This window comes from Alligator sinensis, unplaced genomic scaffold (assembly GCF_000455745.1).
Source record: "Alligator sinensis unplaced genomic scaffold, ASM45574v1 scaffold656_1, whole genome shotgun sequence".
NCBI classification, from domain to species: domain Eukaryota; kingdom Metazoa; phylum Chordata; order Crocodylia; family Alligatoridae; genus Alligator; species Alligator sinensis.
The window spans coordinates 1,323,951-1,331,158 of NW_005842333.1; the positions used below are offsets into that span (position 1 = coordinate 1,323,951).

Sequence of the window (7,208 nt, forward strand, 5' to 3'; positions counted from 1 at the left end):
AAAAGACCTAAACTACTAAGGCATGAGTGTAAGGTGTTTGAAACACCTGGGTTGTGTCTACAAACATCGGGCATTCCCACTTATCAGGGTTATAAAACCACAACCCCATAGCCTTGAATGTGTTCTGAGTTTGTGAATCCCTACTGATTTTTAGGCAATTATTTAAGATTGGGACCTCCCAGAAAAACCCAGTGCCAGATTTAGGCTTAAGCTACTTATGGCCTCACAATATGAGGGGCCTCGAAATAAGAAAAAGAAACTGGACATTTTTGTTTTAATATGACAAAAATATACATATATATGGCTCCACAGTTCTTATTCATATTGAGTTCATACACTTGTGCAGAAATAATAATCCATCTTAAAATTTCATGAAAATCCATTTTCATGGATTTCGTGGATTATTTTTATCGTATGGGGCCTCTTAAACTGTACGTAGTTTAGGGCCTCCGCATGTCATAATGTGGCACTGGGAAGACCATGCAAGCTAGTGGTATGTAGCGTTAGCTTCTCCTTGTTCAACAAGGGTTCCTAGTGACAGGATTATACTCAGGGACTGTTTTCCAGCACAATTGTAGGAAGTTGGATGTGGGCTTAGATTCTGATCATACCCAGACTGCAGATCTGGAGAAAGTAGCACAAAATTAGCTTTCAAGAATGGTGGGAACAGAGTAACCCTCCCCCATAGCTATTGTGCAAGCTTGTGAATAGGATTTAAAGTGGGATTGGTGAGGTTGATTGAAAAATCTATTTTTTCATGATAGAAACACAAAGATGGACCCCCACCCCCCAGCACTCCCCCAGTAATTGAATTTAAAAAGGTGCTGGCTTTCTTGGACTCGGGTGTCAGTCTTAACTAGGAAAGTCAAGGTTAATTCACACATCCTCATCTGTAGGTGGAGAAAATCAATAGAAAAGCTCAGTGTAATTAAAAAAAATTCTAATTAGATTGTAAAGTACACACCCAAAGAATCAAATACACATTTTGGGGCCTGTCTGACAAACATCCTGTCAGAGTTCATTATTATAATGCGAAGTGCAAATCTGGCATAGGAATGAATTCATCAGGAGGTGTTAAAGTGGCATTATGTTAACCTACACTCAATCTCCTTCAGCTTTGCCTCACTTCAGAATAATCAGCAAGCTTGCTTTCACATGCAGTAAACATATTGTATCCAATTAACCCCGTGCACACTTTGGGGGGCTGTTTACATAGCTACTGCTAATAATTAACATGTCCTACCCTATTAGGGACTTTAGGATGCATCTTGCTATCATATTAGACAAACAGACTGATTAGCCATATGTCATATTAGGCAGACTGACTTGCTTCAAGTTTTAACAAACTCAGCTTACCCACAATGGACGTAGTTCTTGGTTTAGTTACAACAACACGAGTCCATTCCTCTTCCATTTGCTATTTGCAAAGCATCTCTCAGTGGCAGTAGATTTTATTTAACTCAGACAATTCTACTGCTCTATGGTTTTCAAACAACACAGAGCAATTTACCACATGGTAATTATTCTTTTATCTTGCAGTACCTGTTTTTTATTTAGGAAAATATCATTTAGGGATTTTTTGAACCCAAGCATGCTCTGTGGTTTCCCTGTGAAAACAAAACCCAGTGGTTTGGGAGTAAATCCTGCCCAATGTATAGCTGCAGTGACTCTTCCTGTAACTGCTCCTTTCTGACTACAGCGGGAAACCCGTGCACACAGTGATGCGGGGACCGAGGCAAGATGATCCAGGAGGTTTAGAGCTACTGGATCAGTACTTTCCTCAACTGTGTATTAGCTCTGTACCCTGCCATTCTGCCTGTGGATGGGTACACACAGCAATGCTGAACTTTTGGGGAGCTGTGTATCTGGATCCCAAGGGAGGACTGTACTCTACTTGTTTTTTTCTTATTGGCTTTTGAACGCCTTTGAACGCAACCTCAGTGACGCTTTGTGGCAAATTATTTCATTGTTTAGGTGACCTGACTCTTAGATATGCTTGAATTCACCCACAATAATTTGGCTATATCTGGGGATTACTGGATGAGTTTCTGCGTCTTGGGTTAGACAGAAGGGCAGACAAGGTGATCATCATAAGCTCTCCTAGCCTTAAAACGTACCTTGTTTCCCTCGTGGCAGTCCTAGATTTTGATATTCTGGTATTTGTGAAGACATATTCCTTGAATATATATTTGGTACCTTATAATTTTACACTGTAAATAATTCTTTCCCTCTTTTCATTTATTAACATCAAAGGGCTGAACTCTAGTCTTGTAGCTCATGTTTGTCATCTGTTTCTCCAAATTAATGAGTCAAACTGGGGCTAGAATTATTTAACTCATTCTCATCCTTTCTGTATTAGCAAATTTCTTATGCAAAAAATGATTAAGATGTGTGGTTTTGGTTAGGACAGTTACAATATAGAAACTGCTCATTGGAAGCATGTGATCCTTATATGTCTACTTGCCACCAAAAGTAATCATTTTCCCTCTACTTAGCACAGCAGCACCAACACAACTATAGATGGTGAAGCGGGAGTCTATTTTAAATCATCAAAACTGTTCAGCTAGCCTCTGACATTAGCATCTTAATTGCTGGGCAAATCAAGGCAGAGTGAAGAGAGCTTGATTTCAGATCCCAGATCTACTGCCCTGTGTTCTTGTTAGGAAAATGCTCTCTTAGTTTGTACACTGAGCAGATTTGCTCTGGAAGTCAAGAAGAAATAAACATCACCCTGTGACTGTACCATTCATTCCCTTGTCTGATTGTTTCTGATGGTGAAAGGGCACCTCTCCTCTGAAAAGTGACTGTGTGCAAATATCACCTTCTTATTTAGAGATTTGATCCCTGCATGCACACAGAATCACGTGTGGGTTTAATTAGTATGGCAATATTATTATAGTATTATTATTATTATAGGAATATCTTATAATTATTATTATTGGGAATTATCTTTAGGCCTTTTAGGCTTGTTAATTTTCCTGGGCCAAGACAGCTCAGAGAGTGAGTCTCTATTCCATTTTATGCCATGCCAGCAGAATTGGTAACTAAGTACCATTACAGAGCCAACCGATTATACTTTTGCTAGAACAGTAAAGACAACAGGTTACCAAGGAGGGAGAGGTTTAGAAGTTTAATTATGAGTTTACACCATGCTGATGTGATTCTGGGCACATCTACATGAGATGCTGAGTGTGCACTGGCCAGTAGTGTGTCACAGCATGGACAGTGCTAACACGTTACCTGTGCAGTATTATTTGGCTACTGCATGGTAGCATTATCTAAAAGATGTTCACAATAATGACTGCACTGTAGTGTCTTGTGCAGATGTGCCCTCTGGTTAGTTGGTTGAGGTAGTCCTGATCTACGCTGATATGAATGAAACCACAGTTATAAGCCTATGTTGGCAAAAACTTTATTCAGTCCTGATGATGGTGCATGAGATAGAAGGAACCGAGCTTGATTTTTCAGGGCATACCCTTGGAAAAATGGCTGAAGATAGGGGTGGGAAGTGGTTTTATGTTGGCTTTCCACATTTCATCTTGGGGGAAGCAGGTTAAATCAGCCTTTGAGCAAGGTAGAACAGCCTTAGAGTTGCTCTAGATTATGCGGGCAAATAATGATTCTCAAGGTGTTTCCTTATCAGCCAAGAGCACCAGGGTGCACCACGGGCCATCCGTCCCATACAGGCCTGGAACACCCTACACTGGCCTGGGCGGGAGTGGATGGCTATTTTAGTAGCTGTCCCCACACTAGGAAGCCTTCAGTTGCTGCCTTAAAAATCTTCAGGTTCCCTTTGCAGTGCTGGGGCAACATCAGCCGGACCTAGAATGAGAAGCTTAGGATGTGGCCTTTGTCATCTGGGTTGAAGTAGCAGGGCTGGCCATTAGAAAAAAACATCTTGCTGGCAGAGTATGTTTGGCTTAGAAAATCAAGGCAACCATAACCATGGGATCCAATCATAGTTGTTTTTACGTTTTCCCCCCCAGGGTAGAGCTATACCTTGTGCAGAAGTCAGCCTCTGCTTCCACAGCAAACATATCTCATTTAGAGGGATCCTGTCAGTGCTGTTCGTCTTTCCTCTTTTTGTTTCCAGCCGTAATATTTGCGTATGGAGACGTCCTTAGTGAAGCTGTTTCATTCCTTCACTGGCAGTGTGACGCGTTTTTTCTAAGAGTGAGACAAAAATCTACATTCAGATTTTAGAAAGGGCATTATTGTATCTCTTTGATTAAGCACTGTCAGGAGTTATTCCATTATACCCAAACATGTCTATTTACTCTTTAAAGCATGTTCCCTTTATTTACTCCTCCTGTTTAATCCAATCTCTTTTCCACTGAATTACACTTGCACAATAATGCAATAGTAAGGCCAAACAGGTTCAGCATGGGTCAGGGACAGCAGTGGAGGGGCATGTATTCTGGTCAAATAATAACTCTATTTTGTTTTAATCAATGGATCCATTCTCACCAATGAGTTTTGTGTCTAAATAATAATAATGAAAAAGAAGTGCTGAATAGGAGACACCGTTCACAGCAAATTTCTTTTGGAAACAATACAGAAATTCAAGGGAAAGCAGCTGAAAATTGAAGTGTCTTTCTCACTCCTGTGCTCAAGTAATTCGAGGTTTGGCACAAATACATGAGATGATAGTCCACAGTCCCTTCTACCCTTGTTCTGCTTACGTGAGCTGGATCTTGCTCTCCACCACAAACACCTTAAAGGCCTATCAGAAGCCCACATTTGGTAAACTCTGCATTGAGGTACAGACATGGTGAACCTCAGAGAAGGTCAATGGGCCACATTCTGCAGCAAGGATGGCAGCAGGACTTTTGCCATTGACGTCAGGGGCTGGAAGAGGCCCAGCCTGCATGGCTAAGAGCACGGTTTGGCTACCCTAATGAGGGGCTTCCATTTCAAAATGAGCCCGGTTAAGGATTCTGCTTTTTGTGCCTCCAAAGCATGTTTTCATCTGACTGTTTGTACAGTGCTTTGATAAACAGTAGGAACCTGCTGAGGGTGCATTGTTCTATTGCATAATTAGACTTTTCTTCGTTATAACTGGCAGCCTTTTTATCAAATACTAATGTGATATCTTAAGTACACACGTACCCTGGGACTTTAGAGAAGTGTCAAGTCCCTGCCCCAAGGAAGCTAGCTAGCTAGTCTTTTCCACCATTTATCTTTTATTATCATGCCATTGGTCCTATTGGATACGCTGTCTCTTTTTAGCCCTCCTAAGGTTTTGTATGAATTTACTGTTTGTCACAACAAATGCCAAATACACGCCGCTGCTGCTAATTGTGCAAGTACAGAGCCACGGAGCTCATAACATTGGGGTTAAGGGAGGAAGAGCTTTTATCATCTGTTCTTCTGAAGATTAAAGACTTGAGTAGAAAATATTTGCAGATTTCTGTATGTGGGTAGGACTCTTTCACGTGTCCTATAGTCCTCCCTTGTTGTGCAGACTTTGTGGTACAGTTGTCTGATGAAAGGACTCGTATCTTTTCTTTGTGCTTTAATCTAACCAGGCTCCATATGGCTAATATTTAACCTCACTGTGCCTATAAACAGTGCAATTCCCTCTGAACACAATTTGGGTTTTACCACATGCGTTTTCCTGTCAGTCTGGTACAGGCTGGGTTTAAGCACTGTAGTTTAACAGGCAGGGTAGCAATGGAGGCCTCAGGAGCACTAGTTAGATGGGGAGCGCTATTCTTCCTGTGGGGGAAAGGCTTTTTCAAAGAGGAAGATTACTCAGTGTTTCCCAAGGATGGATGGTCAGGCTGTACATCTGCCTGATTTCCTCTGGACGTTTCGTCCGTCCCAGATCCCATCACAAGACTGGCTCCCACTCTTCCAGGCTTTCTCCTGGGCTTTGTTGTCCCAGAGGAGCACCGCTCTTGGCAGCTCATTGATCAAAATTCACTCTTTAGTACAACCAAGACTTGACTCAAAAATGGGTTACAAGGGAGCATGAGTTAAATGAGCCAGTGAAGATCAGTGTTAAGGGAGCTAAAATACAGGACAGGACTTCATTAATGCTCAGTGCAAACAATATTATGTCACTCTGGGGAACCAAAAAGTGCCTTGATTGGCACAGTGAGAGCCTTTATGGGGAGCACGTGGCTTTTAAGGACTCCAGCCAGCCAAAGGCAGGGTGCTTCAGGGTGCAACAAGTTGACATCCTACCCAGTGCACTTCCCTCTTCTTTAGAGGAAAAGCATAGTCTCTCTCTTGTGGCAGCTGCTGCTGAATTCAGCACGTATACTTACCAGCCTGTGTCTGTCCTATAGAGGGGTAAATGTCACACCCTTCCTGGCAACCTCCAGAATACACTCCTAGGGGACAAAGGCCTCATCCTGTGACTGGGAGCCAGCAACAGTGCTCCACTCCTTGCAAGTTCGTGTCCACGGCATGGTTGCTAATACTCTGGTGACCATCAGTGCTCTAGCTCATGAAAGAACAATCTTGTCTGACTGCTTGTTGGGGTGAGGTTCGAGGTTCCCTGCATCCTCTGGTCCCTCCTGCTCACCAGCACAGCAGAAGCCAGGACTTGTTCCATTCAATCCTTTCCCATTGCTTTTTTGGATTTTGTTTTTTGGTTTTTTTGTTTTTTTGTTTTTTGTCCATAGGAAGGTTGAAAAATGTTTCCTTACAGAATTGTCTCCATATGGTTTTATGCATAAGAGTAAACAAGGCGTAGCTGTTGACTATATGGTTAACATATTTTTGATGGTGTTTCTCTCCAGAAAATGCAGCTGTATTACATTCTTGAAAAAGTGAAACTAATGCTTAACTTCAGCAAGTATGTTAATAATAGAAAGACATTTCCAACTGCATTGATCAGACAAAAGTCTCGCCCCAAAAAAGGCTTTGTTTTTTTGCAAAGAGCTTCAGGAAAATTGTTGCCAGGTCTGGATATCAACAGCGGCTCAGGACTTTGATCTCATGCACATCCATGTACATTTGAAGTCACTCCACTGATTTAGGTGGATTTTCTCTAGATTTGCACCAGTGCAACTGAGATTGGGGTGCTGGCCCTTTGTTTATAATCTGCTTCATTACAGATGACTCCTTTGGATAATCTGGAGTTTCTCATCATGATTAGAAAGATACTGCCAGTAAGAGTACAGTTGTGCTAACCCAACTGAAATATATACAGTGCCTCTGACATGATGCATATGGATATTTCCTAAGATTGTCCTGCT

The 7,208-nt window shown here is 41.8% G+C and overlaps 1 long non-coding RNA gene across 1 annotated transcript in view; it reads right to left on the reverse strand.

Annotated features, from left to right (window-relative positions):
* Window positions 1-3,204: 3,204 nt before the first annotated feature.
* Window positions 3,205-7,208, reverse strand: part of LOC112551095 — a 12,852-nt gene continuing 8,848 nt past the window's right edge. The window contains exon 3 of the long non-coding RNA XR_003095249.1: window positions 3,205-4,167. This is a non-coding gene — a long non-coding RNA (uncharacterized LOC112551095). The remainder of the gene's footprint in view (window positions 4,168-7,208) is intronic.